Source organism: Petaurus breviceps, unplaced genomic scaffold, assembly GCF_028583685.1.
Source record: "Petaurus breviceps papuanus isolate PSGF00001 unplaced genomic scaffold, PetGlider_PUasm1.0 38, whole genome shotgun sequence".
NCBI lineage: Eukaryota > Metazoa > Chordata > Mammalia > Diprotodontia > Petauridae > Petaurus > Petaurus breviceps.
In genome coordinates, this window is record NW_027186304.1 from 66,041,600 (window position 1) to 66,061,337 (window position 19,738).

At 35.9% G+C, this 19,738-nt stretch overlaps 1 long non-coding RNA gene across 1 annotated transcript in view; it reads left to right on the top strand.

Moving 5' to 3' along the window:
• LOC138170122 (uncharacterized) overlaps positions 1-12,453 on the top strand; it is a 69,658-nt gene extending 57,205 nt beyond the window's left edge. Inside the window, exons 2-3 of the long non-coding RNA XR_011170544.1 lie at positions 10,025-10,130; positions 12,337-12,453. This is a non-coding gene — a long non-coding RNA (uncharacterized lncRNA). The remainder of the gene's footprint in view (positions 1-10,024; positions 10,131-12,336) is intronic.
• The last annotated feature ends 7,285 nt before the right edge of the window (positions 12,454-19,738 follow it).

Consider the following 19,738-nt stretch of genomic DNA (forward strand, 5'->3'; position numbering starts at 1 on the left):
CTTCCTTTCTTCCTTCCTTCCTTTTTTTCTTTCTGTTTTTGATCCCCAGCACTTAGCATAGTGCTTGATAAATGTTTATTCATTGATTAATTTGTATTTTCTTTGAGATCTCAACCTACCAGAAATTCACATTTCACCCCAATCATGATAAAAAGATACAAATTTGAGGGTATGGAAGCTTTGTTGTTGTTTTTTTTTTTTATAAGTTATAACAAGGAGCTGTTAATTGATGACAATGAATTAATTTTGAGCACAAAATTTTCTCTCTATGTGGACCCACAGTTTAAAAAGTGCTGAAGGGGTAGCAAGTGGAAAAAGTTTAAGAAGTCCTGGGTAGTAGACTATAGTGTAAAAAGCAGAAAAAGTGAAGGTCATTCAGTGTAGGCCTGAAACTGACCATGTTGATAAGGAATAACCATAATAATCTGTCACTGACTTGGAAGCACATTGAAGCAACTTTTTTTTGGTTTGTTACTTTTTTTAACAATTTCAATTTAATGTCATGTAAACTAAATTCCACTGATGTTTTTGCATGCATTTAATCATTTTTATCTGATTTTTGTATGACTATGACAAATAAGTTCAATGAAGTATGATAACTTTAAACCTGATAGGGTAATTCAAAGGGATTATTTTGTGTGTAAAGCAAATTTCTTTGCTGTTTTTTATCTTGGAAGGTGTAGAGACATTGTTGAGTGTGTGGGGTACAGAGAACCTAACCCAGATTGACTACTCGGAGATAGGAAGTTTTATTAGAATCTTGCGAGAAGTGGGTGGTCCAGTCACTGGAACAAGGCCCAGGAGAGGAGGCCACAGTACAGAAGCTAAAGTTGGGTTAAATAAGCAAAAGGGTTACAAACATTAACATAATTATTACTAATGAGTCTCTAATCTTGCTAAATAATATATATATATAATACATGAAGTCCACTACACAAGCCCAGTAACAACTTCAGAATACTGAACCCCCTTCAGTCTTACCCTAGACACATTCTTATCTGGACTTGAGTGCCCCAAGGCTACTGTCTGTTTCTTGATTGGTCAAATCCACCTGCTGCTGCCAGCTCCTTTCCATTCTTCATTATTTTTAGTATTATCTAGGAGTTTTTTTTTTTTTTCTGGGAACCAGGAACTGAGCTTCTTCCCAAGGCTACTGCCTTAACTTTCCCAAGGCTACTGACTATTCCTCCTTACCAGTAGTCTTGTTCAGCAATTCTTGCAGTTCTATAGAAACTTAACCCTTTGTTACCTCTCACACTACCATTCCTTTCCCCAAACCAGAAACACCTCTAATTTGGTCTCAATAGTTAATCCAATCAATTGTATTAATACTCAATAACTCTTACATTACCTTGAAATACACAATGACTTACACACACACATATGTGGGGAAACAATCTGAACTTAATTACAAAATACAAGGAAGTAATAAGAATGGATATATGATATTCAGAATGGGGAAACTTCACTGAAAGTCATCCCACACATTGAGGAGGAAAATATATCCTTAAGTCTCATTAATTATGGATTAATCATTTGGTTTAGGTTGTCTCATTAATTGTGGATTAATCAGTTGGTTCAGGTTGTTTTGGGTTAGAACTACCCCTTTGTACTGGGTCTATGATTAAAGGGGGTCATTTGTAGAGCTGGTCCTTTTCAGAGTGGTATCCTGACAGACTCGAGAGCAAGAAAACCTAGAGTGTGCTGATAGGGCAGAGTTACCTTGAAATTCCATGCGCTTTGATTCATGTGGTCTAAGAGATTTCCTGGATCCTAAATGCCTGGTCTCATATCAATGAAGACCAAGACATGAATTGTATTCTGAGTATCTCAAAGGAAACTTTGAGTGCGTGCAGAATAAGTTAGAGATACGATCTGGGGGATAGTCCCCTCCCAGAATTGAACTCCATCTCTGTAAGCCCAGAGTTTGGGGTGCTAAATGACATATTGCAATTGCTATCTCTAACATCTGAGCAGAGTTTTAGAAGTGCATTTTAAGTTTCATCATCATCATCATTTTTATTATTGGCTTTTTGGAGGGGGGAAGGTAGGGCAGTCAGGGTTAAGTGAGTTGCCCAAGGTCGCACGGCTAGTTTTTGTGTTGTGTCTGAGGTTGGATTTGAACTCAGGTCCTCCTGACTCCAGGGCTGGTGCTCTATGCAAAAAAAAAACAGCAAAGAAATTCTCACCACCCCAGTTTCATCATTATTTCAAGAAGTTAATTTGGGGAGGTATAGATAATTTAATAAGTATTTAATCTATCCATCACTGAATACCAAGATGGTTCCTAGCTGTTGTTGCTTATGTCTAATGGACATATTTTAAATTTTGGGCAATTTTTAAAAATGCTTGCAGGTGCTTAGTACATAGTAGGCTGTTAACAAATGCTTATTGAATGATATGCCAGTTATTCCTGGTATAAAACAGCTCTTAACTGATTCCATCCCCTCCAGGTTTTGTAAAGCTGTTGCAGTGGCATCTCCATCTACACAAGACAGAACATTTTAATCTTTAGGTGAAAACAAGTTCTCTGGTCCTCAGTTTTAGAGATGAAATGCCAGGCCAGGTGTCAATGACAAACTAGACCTGTTGAACTGTCTATATCAGAAGATCCTGCATTGTCGCTTATTAAATCTCAATCAAAATCAAGATGGAGGAAAAGGAGATACATGTACTTAAGGATTCTTTTGCTTTCAGGAATATATGTGTGTGTGCATATGTATATATATACACATATTACATACATTTATATGTACTATATTTATGTGTGTGCATATATGTATATATAATGTGTGTATATGTGTGTGTGTATATATATATATATATGTATTTAAAAGCACAACAGAACATAATAGCAATAAGGACCTTCTTCTTCAGAGACCAATTAGATTGGCAGAGGTGAAAAGCCTATAGACACATCAGGACAGACAGATCAGGTCATAGATTTCATCAAATTGTTCATTCTGGTTTAGTGATTAAAAAAAAAGAGGTTGACTTACAGGAAGGTCTCAGTTATCTAAGGTCAACTACCTAACTAAAAGTTTTAAAACATCCATTGGAAAAATATGGCCCCAAATTAAATCAAGCATATTATTATACCTTTTGGATTTATTGATATTTGTGGAAATTTGGGGGTTTAACTGAATTGAGGCAACTTCTAAATCTGTTCAAAGCTTTTATTTCCATGATTCAGGCTGTGTATGGCAATACAGTTTTAGATATGAACTTAAATAGATATTGTCTATGATTATTAGTTAAATTGTTACCATATCACATATTGGGAGGTTGAAAATTACGTCCTCTGGCTCATCATTTTATTTATTCATTCTCCTTTGAATTGCAAAAGAAGGCCTTAGAAGCAAAGAAAACTATGATCTTTATTAAATTATGGTAAGATATCATATTGTGAATTTATTTGATAGTTGTTACTCATTTCTAACATTAGAAAGCAATAATCCATTTCTGTGTACTTGACAAAAAGAAATCATCAGCTTATCTATTAAATGCTAAACTCCAACAATGATGATACTGAATAATTTTCTCTTTTGAATTACATTTTTCTCTAGAGGATTATGCAAAATTCATCATATACTTCCAATTAGTAGTCTCTCTCAATATACTTGTAAAATATTTTATTTAAAATATTTTGTATTTTATCTATAGCTATTTCAGTGTACAACTTTTCTCCATTGCTCCCTCCTTTTAAGGAAAAAAAAGTTAAGCAAAACCAGCAGACACAATGACTGATTCTGACAGTATAGTGAACATTTTGCACCTTTGAGGCTCCAATCTCTCTATTGAGAGAGAGTAGATTTGTTTTTTCATCTGTTCTCTGGAACCAGAAATGTTTTTTGCATTTAACCAGAGCTGAGGAACCTATTATTTTATTTTACATTATTATAATTGTTATAAAAATTACCCTCCTGGTTCTGCTTCTTTCATTTTGTGAGTGTCTATACAAGTTTTCCCATCTTTTTCTGATTTCCTCTCAAAATACAGCTCTATCATATTACATTCACATACCATGATTTATTATTCCCTCATAAAATACACGGTACTTAAAAAGAAATAATCTTTAATAAACTGAGAGTCAAGAATTGGTTTTATAGTATGGTAATCAGGAGAATTACCTTCTCAACTGGATGTTTTTGTAGAGAGGTGAACAATTTTTTGGTACTATGATTGCTTCTTTCTTGGAAGGTGTTTAAATGCCCAGTGGAAAGATCTTTGGGGCGATTTGGAGAGGTCTACTGGGATATAGCTTTGAAACCTCATAAAGGGTAAATATATCCTAAAGTTTTGTTGATTGTGGATAAATTGATTGGCTTGGTCTGTCATGGATCATTTGGGGATGAACTGGTTATTTTGGGTCCTTTGGGTCAGTCACTTTGTATAAGGTACATGAAAAAACAGGGTCAGTTGAAGATTCAATCTGAATGCAGCAAAACTAAGAGTGGATCAGTCATGGTATGCTTAGTGAAGGGGCACTTGATAGTTGCAGGTGTTATCACTGATGTGTCCTGGGAGATTTTTAGAACCTAAATTCCTGAATCCAAATCTATAAAGACCTGACACAAGTTATATTCTGATGATCTCAGAAGAAACTCTAGTAGGGTACAAAATGAGCCAAAGAGATATCATTTAGGGAACAATTCCCCCCGCCCCCAGGTCGGACCCCACCTATGTAAGTTTTGGTTCTGGGTGCATGTTACGGTAACTATTTCTAACTCACCCATTGGTAGTTTTAGAACTGCTATACTTTAAGCTTTATCATGATTTTGAGAAGATAATTGGTACAATCAGAGATAATTTCGTAGGCATTTAAATATTCTATCCATTATTGCAATAGAATGTAACCAATCAGTATAAAAAAATTGAGGTTTAGGTGAATTAAATTGAGGTTGCTTGGTGGCATATTGGAAAAAGAGCAGAACTTGGTGGCAAAGGGACCAGAGTTCATGCCCTTGCTCAGACACTTGCAAACTGTGTGACCCTGAGTAAATAATTTAACTTTTGTCAGTCTCAAGTTTTTCATCTTCAAATTACAGATAATAATAGCACTTATTTCACAGGAGCCATGAGGATCAAATTAGATAATATGTGTAAATTGCTTGAAAACTTAAGCTACTATGTAAGTTAGTTATCATTTTTATTACCAAGGTGCTGTACCTGTTCCTTCTGACCTGTATTTCTTTGTGCTTAGCGGACTATATTTAGATTCTAGGCCTAAAAAAAAGTTTGTAAAAACACTTCCCCATTGAGTAACTCCCCCAAACCTTTTATATAATAGGAGTCCTATTTGACAAGAAGGCCTTCCTCTGTGGGCCTCCATGTACTATAAAGGTTGGTGAGGTGCAGTTATTTCTATTAATAGAGTGCCATAGTCAATTGGTAGCTGCCAAGAGCTAAGGAGAAAAAAGAGCTCTGTTTGTCAGCAAGGTCAAAGAATGACCCTCCAGCTGCAACTTAAAGAGGAAATCAGGCCATTGGGTACAAATGTTCTCTTGTAGTAAGATAGGATCCTAATGCCCTAGGTTTGCAAAGGTGCTAAAGACATTAAAGGACCTATATCCACCAGCACACTCTTGGCCCACTGTGGCCTTTCTAAGAGTATAGCTATGGCTTTCCAAAGAGATTCTCCATAAGCAATTACTAACCTGGGGACTTTAAAGTGACTAGAAACCATAAAATCAACAAATAGTGGGAAATAGGTAGAGGTTGTAAGAATGGATCACTATCAACCTTGGGCTACCCTAGATCTACAAATCCTATTAGAGGTCCACTTCTTTCTGACAATGGATTTGGAACTTTCTTGTGAGGTATAAAGTTAACCAATGAGGCTCACTGGTTAAGGGTAGGACACATTCAGAATTAAGAGCAATACGCATACAAAACTGTCCACTTGAAAAAATAAGGCAATAAGTGTTTGTTTTATTGCAGCTGGAAGCAATAGGAAACCCCTGGAAGTCATTAAATTGAGTGACATGATCAAACTAGTGTTTTAGAAAAATTATTTTGTCAAGTGTTTAGAGTATGGGATTTGAGGATGGTGAGACTGGCAGCTAGGAGTCTAGTAAGGAGATCATAGAAGTAGTTTAAGAGTTGTAATGAGTGCATGAACAAGGGTCCTGGTTATATGAGTGCAGAGAAAGGGACAGATGTGACAAATTGTGGAGGAAAATCAATGACGCAGCAAACTGAGGCACATTGATTCACTGTTGGTGGACTTTTGAATGGTATAACTGTTCTGGATAGCAATTTAGAATTATACACAAAACGTTCCTTACAATACATGCCCTTTGTCCTAGCTACATTTCTGCTAGGCCTATACCCAAAAGAAGTCAAAGAAAGAAAAGGTCCTATAGGTACAAAAATATTTGTAGTAGCTCTTTTCATGGCGGCAAACAATTGAAAACCAAGGAGATATCCTACAGTTGAGAAATGGATAAATAAGCTGTAGTATATGAATATGATGGGATACTATAGTACTATAAGAAATGAGAAAAGAGATGATTTCAGAATGTCATGGAAAGATCCTTGAAGAGTAAAGTAAGCAGAACCAGAAAAATAATTTCCACTATGTGTGTGTGTGTGTATATATATATATTATATATATATACATATACACACATATATATAATGCTATAAAATGAACAATTTTAAAGGTTTTTATTAACTCATAAGGAATAAAATGAGCAGAACCAAGAGAATAATTTATGTAACAATAATAACTATGCACACATATATGTATATATGCATGTATACACTAAAAAAATTAAAATCTACAAGGATTATGATCAATACAATGATCATTCATGACTGTAGAATAACAAAAATGAAACCTGCAGAGAGGTGTTGGATTTAGAATTCAGAATGACACTTATATCTGTGTATGTGTGTGTGCATGCTTGACTATTCATAGTTATTACAAGGAATTAAAAAAATTCCTTTCTAATAGGATGAGTAGTGGGAGGCAGAGAAAATAGATTTCTGTTAATTTTTTTGGTAGAGGGATATAATGAGTGTTACATATGGGGGATGTCAGAAGAAGTCAGATGAAGTATTATTAGGTTTTCTTAATTATTTAGTTTCAGGAGACTTGTTTGCAGTGGTAGAGACCTATAAAATGTTTTCAATTTAAAAAATCACATCAACGTTTTTTGTTGTTGTTGCTTTTTTGGAGGGGAAAAGGCAGGGCAATTGGGGTTAAGTGACTTGCCCAAGGTCATATGGCTAATAAGTGTTAAGTGTCTGAGGCTGGATTTAAACTCAGGTCCTCCTGATTCCGAGGCTGGTGCTCTATTCCCTGTGCCACCTAGCCACCCAATCAAACTAAAAAAAAGATCCTGTAAGTGATTGGGTAAGGAAGATCAGTGAGGTATGACTAAGGATGATTGAGATTATGAACCTGGGTGATTGAAGAGATAGTGGTGCCCTCAACAGAAAGAGAAGGTTTTAGGGGGGGGAACAGAAAGATGAGTTCCACTTTAGACATATGACTCTAGATATGTCTATCACACAAGAATAGCTGTTCTTACCCATTGAGACTGCACAACCAGTATTGGACCTCCAAGAAATGATTAATCACTACCAAAGCCAAGATTCTTGAACTCAGGCCTGACTAATGATCATTTATGGCCTCATGCATCTACTCCCACCCGTATATTTCCCCTTAAAGTCCTAAATAAAATGTTCAGATATTATCATAGCAGGATAATGATTGGACATGGGATATAAGGTAACATGACATATCTGTTGACCTCTAATATGAAGAGATGCCAGCAGCTAGGTAGCACAGTGGATAGAGTTCTAGTTTTGGAGATTCATCTTCCTGAGTTCAGATCTGGCCTTAAATACTTACTAGTTGTGTGACCCTGGGTAAGTCACTTAATTCTAATTTCCTCAGTTTCCTCATCCATAAAATGAGCTAGAGAAGGAAATGGCAAACCACTCCAGTATCTCTGCCAAGAAAACCCCAAATGGGGTCACAAAGAGTTCATCACAACTGAAAAATGACTAAAGGGCAACAAAGAACACATAAACTCATCAAATTTTGTTCTTATACCAGGTTCCTGGTAAGAAAACTGACTTGTTTCCTCTAACCCATTCCCAAATACTGTGGTCCACATAAAAAATTTAGCCTCCTGTCTGTAGTTAGTAAACAAGCATCTTCTTAATGCCGAGCACTGGCCATATTCCATTTCCGTAGCTCAGTCAACTTCTCATAATGTTAGCATTCTGCTTGAATTACTACTTATATTTTCATTTCTTCCCAGATGTCACTCCCCATGTGACATTACCAACAATGGACCACTACCTAGCATAGCTAGAGAACATTCAGGCTCATCTTTGGAGTAGCTCAAGTTGGGTTGTAATGGAAAGTTAACTTTTAGGTGGAGGAGACAGTGGACAGGAGCTCAAGCCTGAATGGCTATTAAGAATAGCTTCACTGAGTGGTCTTCCCAGAGGATTGTTGGCCAGCCAGTTCAACCATTAGAATAAACTTAGTACTCCTTAATAGTATTTACTGATTAGGAAGAGTTCATTGTTAAGGTCATCCTAGAATCCTAACAGGAATGCCAAACTTGTCCCAGAATGAAGAATTGGTTCCCATAACAAATGAGTCAATAGAAGTCCATTTCGTCACTGCAGCCTAGACTCCAATTGCCTCCCTTCCTGATAATCCTTGTTGTATGACTCCCTATTTTTTCATGTTAACTTTTTCAATTGTCTCTCACTCATTATGCCTCCAGATAATCTGACCTCAGACTGTGACCCTGAAACCTGGGTTGCCTTTAGTCCCTTTAGTATTCATTCCAACTGTTTATCCAGTGAGACTATACTCTCTGCCTTTCAGAGGAAACCCTGGCCAAACTGATGATTGCCAGATAACCTGCCCTGAGCTGCCGTGATATGCTTCCCATCCACTGGACTAACAAAGATATATACAGTCTAATGATACTTGAAACTGAAGTCTGTCCCAATAGCTTCTCTTCCCATTTCTTTTCTCCTTTGAAAACAACAAGACTGTTTAACAAGCCTCTTTTCATCCACTTTTTATATATGTAGTATATATACATAAGGAATTAATTCCCACATTTCTGACAAAATGCTATTAATTCATAGTACCAACAATATGCAGGGATGATATGTATTAAGACTGTTTTAGCAGGGGTCAAGAAGAAAGGTAGTCTCATTACATTGCCCTGTGTGATTCTATACTGAATGGGTCAACTGGTATGAATGTGATTGAGATTTGGAAGGAATAATTAACACAAATGAGATATGAGACCATGGTGATCTTTAAAGATTCCTTGCCTCCCTTTCTTACTTCTAGTTTTGTAACTCCCTGTGACAGTTTTCTTTCAAGTAAGGAGAACATTCTGAGGTATGTTTCATGTTTCTGTGTATTTCCACACCTTTGGCCATTCAAGGGACAATTTCTTATCTGCCTTAGAGCTAGGGAGGCAAGTATGACTCAGGAGGATTAGCCAAAGAAGAGAGAAGTGCTATCCAACTCAGGGGCTTGTTGGATGAATAAAGCATCTGAGCAAGGCCTTTTCCTTTCCCATTTCATACATACTCCCTCTCACATCTCAGCAACAACTTAAAATGGTAATGGTGGGAGACAGGGAGAGAAATGGCAGCCATCATGGCAGTTTCCAATGAAAGTATATCTCTATTGATAGTGACAATTATACCAACCTTGCACTCAAAATAAAAAAAAATGTTTCTTTGGACTTGGGATAAGAATAGCCTTGGGATCCTATGGATGAATCTCTTGGAGTCAGAACACCTGATGTTTTGTTCCGTAGACGTTTAAACATTGGGATTCTGCTACTGTTATTTTGACCTTTGCACTAATCAGGAATCTGAGTTCAAATGGCATTTGTAGGACAAGCTTGTTTTTTAGATTCAATTGTCTCTTCTTGCCTTATCAGCATTCTGATGCGGCAGAAACAATTCACAGGTTTCTTTCCTGATCTCTAATAGCAATTTGATATTTGCCTTCCCCTTTTCCTAGTGCTCTTTGAGACACAGAGGAGTCACTTCTCTACATTTACAATGCATCCAAGGTTATGACTAGATGAAGGCAAGACTCAGAAGGTTAGCATCTAGTAACTTGCACGGTGAGTAATGATGTTTCTCCAAAGCACTTGGCACACTCGTAAAGATAGTAAAATGCTTGCATGCATTGCTACAGACTACCAATGAACCTGATCCTTTAGTCTTGAGTATGAAAGATGCCTGCAGAAGCAATATTTTCTGCCCCTTCCATTTAGGGATCTCCTGGCATATGACAAATTGATCTTTCCTTCCATATATGTGGAATATACCATTTGTGTTTATATTCATGTATACACACAAATAGTATATACAAGTTCATTGGTAGTCTATGTGCATGCACATGTACATACAGACATATGTGAATTTATATGTACAAATACACATACATAGTAGTTAGATATATACATATATGCATGTGTGTTTATATAGAGATTTATACTTATACATACATGTATACACAATGGACTTATATACACATATGTGTATATTGGATGTTATAGTTGTACATGTATATGTGTTATATTGTATGTTATAGTATATACATGTATGAAGATATTATATAGACATATGCACATATAGCAATTATATGCATTAGTGTATACCTAGCTGCTATATGTATATGTGTGTGTGTAAATAGAAATATCTTCCTAGATGCATATATATGTGCATGCATAGGCACACATTCACAGATCATATATGTGATAGGCATGTACATGCATTTACACACATGCATATGCACATACACATACATGTGGATATGTATGTATATCTATATATGTATATACTAGGTGGTGCCATTGATAATTGATAGAATGGCAGGCCTGGAGTCAAGAAGGCCCAAGTTCAAATCTGACCTCAGATACTTCCTAGCTGTGTGATTCTGGGAAAGCCATTTAACTTCTATTTGCCTCATTTTCCTCACCTGTGAAATGGTCATAATGTTAGGACCTAACTCCCAAGGCTGTTGCAAAGATCAAATAAGATATGTAAAGCATTTAGCGCAGTTCTTGGCACATGGTAGGTGTTATTTAAATGTTAGCTATAATGATACTGAAGATGACAACTACTTCATCAAGAATTTTATATTAATACACAAGTATATAGACACACACGTGCATATCTCCATACATGTTTATATGTATATAACACAATATGCACATGTGTATGACTGCACAATACACTTATAATGCACACACAACATACATACACATACACACAATGTACAGGTGTATTGTATCTTATATCACAGGAGAATTCAAGTATGGCAATGGGTAGGAGTTTTTCATTTTGTCTTTTACATTCCTACTACATATCTTAGTATCTTTGTTCAGTTAACAGCATAGAGTAACCACTTAAGAGATGCTTAATTCACTGGATTGTGCTAACCCGGCACACCGAAGGTCACAAAGCAATTTCTCAGAAATGTTCCATGCCCTGTCATCTCTATTGAGTAGCTGAGGACGTTGAAGCTTAGGGAAGTCAATGATATGCCCCTGGTCACCCAAGACTTGTAAGTGTCAGAGATGGAATTTGAACTCACATCTTTTTTTTTTTTCAAAGGTTGGGGTTTTTTGTTTGTTTTTTTTTTGTTTTGCTTTTTGGAGGGGGGAATGCAGGGCAATTGGGGTTAAGTGACTTGTCCAAGGTCACACGGCTAGTAAGTGTTTTAACCCTGTCTGAGTCTGGATTTGAACTTAGGTCCTCTTGACTCCAGGGCTGGAGCTCTATTCACTGCACCACCTATCTGCCCCCAAATCATTTCTTTTAACTCCAAGAGCACTTCTCTATACCATTATAAAGAGAGAGAGAGAGAGAGAGAGAGAGAGAGAGAGAGAGAGAGAGAGATTTGTAGTAAGAAGGGATCTTAGAGGTCTTCTCTTTTAACTATGTCTTGTAACAGATAAGGAAAATGAAGCCTAGAGGTGTTAGGTGATATCTCAAGGTTACCCAGGATTCATGATTCTGTTCCTTTCACTTGACCTTCAGTAGTCTTTCCACTTCCCAATTAGAAGTACCTTTCTACTATTGATGCAGTGGGTTTGTTATTTGCTTTTAGTATATTAAATATGTTGATTTCCCTGATACCAAAACTTAAAGTCTTTAGGTAAAGTCCATGTGTTTTGTGCTTTAAAAAAAAAGACCTTTCTCATGATGGGGCCTGAACAAATCAGATTCAGAGACAAATTCCATGGCATCTTCTGAGCTCTCTTCACTACAGCCTATCTTAAAACAGGATTTAACAGTCCTTTTCTTTGTTTTCCTTTAAAGGAACATTACCTGACTCCTATTAAGCCTTCACTGAATAACAAATGCTGATTGTTTGAAAAAACAAAAAGAAAAAAGAAAAAGACTTGCACATATATAATGGAAACAACAGTCCAAGGTAACCAGACCCTAACTCCAGATCAAATAGAAACGAAGTCTCAGTTACTGTTCCTGTATTACTGTAGTATATGTATTACTATAGTGAGACACTGCGTTGTTTTCTTTTTTTTTTTTTAAAGCAATTGGGGTTAAGTAACTTGCTCAAGGTGACACGGCCAGTGATTTCTGGGTGTGGTGCTGAGTATCTGAGCCCGGGATTCGATCCAGGTCTTCTCAACACTGGAGCCGGTGCTCTTACTTGCTGTGCTACCTGGCCGCCCCAACTACATTGTTTTCTAAAGAGAATCAGATTGATATACTAGGACATGATAATAAAGGAGCAACTTTCAAAGTTACTTCTTTCTGTCAGATCTAAATAATTGGAGGTAATATTGTTTAGGAGTAGTTAAACCAGCATAATTTTTAAAAAGACAATTTTACTGAACTAATCTATTTATTCAATGCCATCCCAATTAAATTACTAAAAAAATTATCTTCCTGAGTTGGACAAAATAATAATAAAGTTCATATGGAAAAACAAAAGGTCAGAGGCATCAAAGAAACCAGACGAAACCAGGTATCAGACCTTAAACTATATTATAAGGTGAGAATATTGTTGAAGGATAAAATTGTTCATTTTAATTATTTTAAATTGAAGTTTTCTTATATAAAAAAAACCTCCATAGCCAAGAATAGAAGGAATGCAGAAAATTGGGAACAACTTTCATAGACAATCTCTTAGACAGGATGTGATTACATTGGAATATTACTGTGGTGTCAGAAATGATGAGCTAGCTGATTTAAAAAAACATGTACTTATGAAGGAAGATGCTATTCACCTTCAGAGATGACAAGTGGAAATAAGCATAGTATGGTCTTACAAAAATGCATATGAGTATATATGTGTATGTTTATAGATATCTATCTATACATACATATGTGTATGTATATGTGTGTGTGTAGTGCCAACACAATGTTCATAGCACCAACAGTGACTGTAAATATGCCACCATAATTCTCAATTGCAAAATATAATAGGCTCACCATATAGAAGACAGAAGCAAAACATTTATTCAGACACCAGAAAACCAAATCCCAACACTAAGAAACTGAATCCATTATAGCAACATAAAAGTTAGTACACCATAGCAGCAGAGAGCCATACCATCCTTTAGTCCCCAGAAACCAAGACTCACAAGCCTAGCTGGGCACGTCCTCTCCTCCTTCTAGCTCTAACTTCTCTGACTCCCAGCTTCCTGTGGGTTCTGTTTCACCCTTCAGCAAACTCTTCCCAGCATAGGTTCCATGTGATTACATTCAGTCTGTTAGGGGGCAAGGAAAGTCTTCAAATCAGGAAAGATCTTCAAATTGCCATTCCCATTACAATATACTATATACTGAATTCAAACTTTATAGAACAAATCCCCTTAATAAAACAACTTCCTTGGTAAAATTTGAATTCAGGCAAAAGGCTGCACCAAGGACCTAGAAGGCCCTATGCAACCTCAAGGCCACAGGTTCCCCACCCCTGATAAGGATTTAGAGATTATGTTCATAATTGAAGGAAAAGCTAAATTTAAGATAAAAATTAGTGAAAACAAAAATGTTTGGTTTTTTTTTCCCTTTTCCATCCTAGTTCACACCCTTTGAAATCTATTCAAGAACCCCACAGATCCCAGGTTAATAACGTTTACTCTAAAAAGTACAGCAATTTGCTTGATACTCCTCTGCCTTGCTTCTAGCTAACAACCATTAAAATGTGTTCATTCAGACCAACAGTTTATGGGAGGTTCTAAATGAAAAATTGAAGGCCACTATATTTCACTTCGTACTATTTGTGTCAGCAGAATAGACATAAGTTTTCTGTATGCAAAATTGCTGTGAATATAATGGCTTGTTGACTTGGTCATAAATCTGAATTTGACTAAAGGGATAATGAACAATTTTGAAGCTTGCACAGAAACTCAAAGCATAAGTAACTATGAGGATCTCTGGTTAATAGAGGCTTTGCTCTTGTTTATGGGAAATTCTGCCTAATGTGTTTGACATTTGAAGTATGCACAACTCAAGTGATCTCACAGATAATGCAGCAAAAAAAAGTGTCTGAACTTTATCTACTCTTCAAAATGTCAGCATTGCTTTTCAATAAATTACTTGATTCTGCAATGTTTCAGGAAAGCTTTACAATTATTTTGTGACTTTTTTTTCCTTTTAAAAACAGTGAGTGAGCAGTAGGGGAAGAATTATAATAATCATAGGTAACGTTTATGTTGTGTTTACTAAGTTTTTTTACAGTTATCTCATTTGATCCTCACAGTGACTTTGGAAGGTAGGTACTATTATTATTTATATTTTGCAGATAAGAAAGCTGGGGCTAACTGAGGTTAAGTGACTTGCCTGGGATTATATGGATAAGGAAGCATCTGAGGCCTGATTTAAACTCAAGTCTTCTTGACTCCAGGTTGACACTCAATCTGCTATACTACCTAGCTGTCCTAAAATCCTTATTTAAAAAAAAAATTAGTGGTGTATGTTCCTTAAAGAAATGATATAAAATTTCACACTTCAAAAATTAAAGTTACTGTATTTTTTCATCAATAAAACATGTAGTTCTACCCTTCAGTTAATGAATTCACCCCCCTACCCCTACCTCTTCAATGTTTAGTTGCTAAGATTTGGTTTTTAACTTATTTGCTTCATTAAGGAGATAAAAAATACTTCAGTGTAAACTCCTACTTTATTTAAATGTTCCATATCCTTCTCGCTAGATTCAGATGATTTCTAGAAGAAAATCATTAAAGATAATTGAACTCCCAAAGGTTACAAAAGACATGTTCACTGTACATATTTGAGATTAGGGATGGTATATTAGGGAATATCTGATTGCTGAATATCTCCAAGGTCTCAATGCTTGTAGCCAGACTACAACTCAGATTGAATACGCTAAGGGTGGGAGGTGGGGTCCACTGTGATAAAGAGCTCTTTTTGGTACTTGTAGTAGTAGACTTCTTGGGATAGACTCCAAGGTGACCTGCTGTTTGTTAAATTCTAAAATGTCATGAGCATCCAGTGTTTTTGGTTGTTTCCAAATGAACACCAATCCCTATGAATACCTAAAATATATCTTCTTTCTATTGGAAAGCTTCTAAGAGGAGAATTACTTATGTGGAGTGGGTTTTTATATAAAGGTATTTTAAAAACAAAATATTTTTTGGGGGGTGGTGGGGCTTTTGATGAGATAAACTTTCAAATTCACCTCAGGTGAATAAAAATAAATCTAAAAAATCCTCATGATCCTTTGCCACTTCACAACCCTCTAGAACCCTGTTCCCTGTCAAGAATCATGTTCTTTGTTTTTTCTATAGATAGTTATCTTGAACTGTTGCCCACCCAATATCTGAGGAAGCCTTCAGAGAAAATGTATCTAAAATATTCATGGCTGAATATATTCTAGACCAATCTCTTCTCTTGGATCTGCTCCTGGGTCTCTGTTCCATTCTCTCTTGCCTGGTAAATAGACAGTTCATTACTCAGAGCTATCTTTTATGCGAGAAGCAGAGTTTTTACCCTGGCTTATGGTATTTCTCATTCCCACAGTTCTAAAGCATGAAGTCTCCTCAGACATTAGTGCTCATTATTGCTCTTTCCCTCCCTTTTCTCCAACACACATGGGTGATGGAATATGGCATCCACAATGATCTTCCAATTAAAAAAAACAACTAACGTTTGATTTTTCAAGTTTATAAGTTATCTAAAAAGGGATCATCTGCATGAATACGTCAATAGCCAAATAAGTCAATATTCTCTGCACCAAAAAATATATATCTTTGAAGGGTAGTTCAAGAAAAGGAATGTAAGAATCAGAGAATTCTGAAGATGAAACAGACCTCTGAGATCATCTAGTCCAGTTGCTTTGGCTGAAGCAGTATTCTCCTCTCCCATATTCCCAACAATCATACATAGTGACTGATTGGATGTGAAAGGTGAAGAACAGGGAAGAGTCAAAGATGGTGCCAAGTCTTCAAGACAGGATGATTAGAAGAATAGTGGTGTGATTAACAGAAATAAGGAAGTCAAGAGAAAAAATCCATTGGGAGGAGGGATGGGCATGAAGCCAAGTACTTTTCCAGTTATTGAAATAATATTCAATGTTTCCATATGAGACTGAGTCAAGGGTATAATTTAATACAGATGTTCTTTTAATAGGGATGAACTGCTTAAACCCTCTAGGTTTACTAATCACATTTTCCTTCCACTGGGAGTGGAGGGAGGAATATTCAACAACAATAACAACCACCTGATATTCAATTAGGAGTTCATCTTCTGTATAATGTAGATTTTCTCTGAAACCAATCAATATGTAAAAGACTCAAGTGCATCCTTGATGAGCAAGCTTTTTTAAAATAATCTGCTCAGTTCATATTTTAGTTCATCTATGAAACATATCTTGTCCCTTTATGGAATTTTCCCAAAGATCAGAATTTAACATGAAGAAAGATGGTCTTTTAAAAAGGTCTCAAGACAATCTCTAACTCTTTTATATGATATTCAATACTTTATAGTACATTTTTATGAGTTACCAAAAATTAATTGCATCCACAACCACAAACCAGAGTCCTATCTGCAATCTTCTTGTTGGGTCCTTTTGGAAACATTTTAATTCAAATAAATGACTGTCTTCTTGTGTAATACAAAAATAAATATAAGATTTGTTGATTATCCATTTTCATAATATCAATAATACCTACTTAGATTATTATGTGCAATTAAGAGTTGACCATATTAAGAATGTATGATGTCTTTGTCATCCTTTGTTGAAAAAGAGCAATGTGGCATACTTCAAAGAAGATGGGATTGGGAGTCAGTAGCTAACTTGTTTGGGCTCCAAAATTTGCCATTGGTGTTAACTCAGTTTCCTCATCTGTAAACTGGAATAATAATAATACTTAAATTACAATTCTCACAATTGTGGGAAGGAAAGTACTTTGAAAAAATTGAAGGGCTACAAAAATGTGAGTTGTGAGTCTTCCTTTCAATTTGACTACAATGTGAGAGTCCTTGTTCCTTGGCAGAAAGATCCTTGGAATGCAGAATTTGGCTCTAATCTTGACTCTACAGATAACTCTCTCTAACAATTGATAAATTATCTAATCCTTCAGTTCTAATTTCTCCAAAGGATTGGACTAGACAATCTTTAAAGTGTTTTTCAGTCTCCAAGGGCACTCTTTTGGACAAGACAGAAATGTGCATATGAATAATATATTAGGTGAATTTAAAATTTGTTGAATACCCAGAAACAAAGATTTTTTTGATAAATAAATTTATGTTAACCTGGGGGGTGAGTGATGTCAACTGAGTGGAGTACCATAGGGATATAGATCTAGGTATAAATATATATACACACATATGTATATATGCATATGTGTTTACATATATACATGTATATATGTACACGCATTCTCTCTTATCAACTTTTCTTATTAAATTAACAATTTTGAAAGATGTATCAATATTATGAAATCTGCAGTTGACCTGATGCTGAGTAGGATACCTGATTTGTTGAGAGATAAAATTAGGGTCCAAAAATATTTAGAGAGTTTGTGATTATGCATTTTAATACATACCTTTATATATTAATATGTATTTATGTATATTTGTATATTTATGTATAACCTATCTATATTCACTCTGAAATTATAATTTTATCAGTGAAGGGTAAGGAAATGCCTTCAGTGCAGATCAGCAACTTGTCTGTACCTTACAGTCCAAGTTAATTATCTCGGGCACTGAAATTTTAAATGGCTTGCACATATTAATAGTGTGTCAGAAGCAGGCTCTTCCTGATTCCAAGGCTAGCCCTCCATTCAATGACACACTAACTATTTGAGACAATGTTTTTTATGTATTCAGAGATAAATTGTATAAGCATAAGCTGAGGGAGGTATAGCTAGAGAATCATTAATAATAAAAGTACCTAGGATTTTGGTGGACTCAGTATGAATCAAGAACTTTCCATAGTAGCTTAAAAAGCTGACTTTAAATTAGGTGTTACATACAGATGTTTAGTTTCCAGAATTAAAGAGATGATGGTCCTATTATATTCTACCCCAGCCATACCACACAGGAATATTGCATTTAATTCCAGGTAGTTCGTTTTAGGAAAGATATTATCAAGCTGGCAAATATCATGGATGACAAAGGAACTCAAATACATAGTATACATAGATAGATTGAAATTCCTAGAAATATTTAGCCTAAAGAAGAAATAACCTGGGGGAGGGAGGGAGAGGAATGAACTCTTTCTTTAAGTACTTAAAGTTCTGTCTTGTAGAGGAAATATTATTCTATTGAGACCCACAGGGCAAAGCTAGAACCAATCAATGGAAGATTTTTATTCGGTTTAAAGAAAAAGAATTTCCAACAATTAGGACATCTCAAGAGAATGAAGTGCCTCCGGAGGTCATGTGTCTTTGACACTGAAGATCTTCAAATAGAAGACTTCCCTTAATGGGATATGCAACCACCGTACTCATTGTTGGACAGTACCAAGTGTTACAAGTTTATTTTGAATGGAGTTCTTTACCTTTGTGAATGATACCCATTGTAAATCTAATCCATCTGGAACAGAATTAAATTTTTGAACAGACATGAAAAGTCTTCTCTTTCCCAGGCTAAAAATTTTAAGTTCATGCTAGTTTTGACCTGGTTTTAAGTCCCTTGATCATCTTGGTGCCCCACTTCTGAATGAGCTCCAGTAAAGGAGCTCAACATTAAGGCAGTAAGTACATAACTCCACTCCAAATGTGTCCTGACAAGGAAAGGGTGAAGTGGAGCTACCACTTCTCATTTGGGACAAGAGACTGAGATCTCATTAGTTGTTTTGGCTGCTGTGTCACAGTGTCAACTCCTATTGAGTTGTGAGTATGTTAAAATCCCCAAGACTTGTTCACATTGTACTGTTGCCTTTCTTCCCTGCACCATATTTTGCTTTTGGAACCCAAGTATGGGGCAGGAAAAATAAGGGGAAAAAAAGTGAGGGAAGGATTGCCCCTTTAATTAGAAAAAAGAAAAAAAGACAAATCAAGCTGGGAGGGGAAGAACCTCAGGGTTGCTGTTCCAAAAAGAAATAGTTATCATTTACATTCACTGTAAACTTGGAGAGATCAAAATACAGCCATTAAGTGGAGTTTGGGCAGGAACTTATTGTGGTCCAATCTATGGGCTTCAGAGTGAACTGGATTTAAGGTTTTGTGAAAGAAGAAGGAAGGAAGGAAGGAAGGAAGGAAGGAAGGAAGGAAGGAAGGAA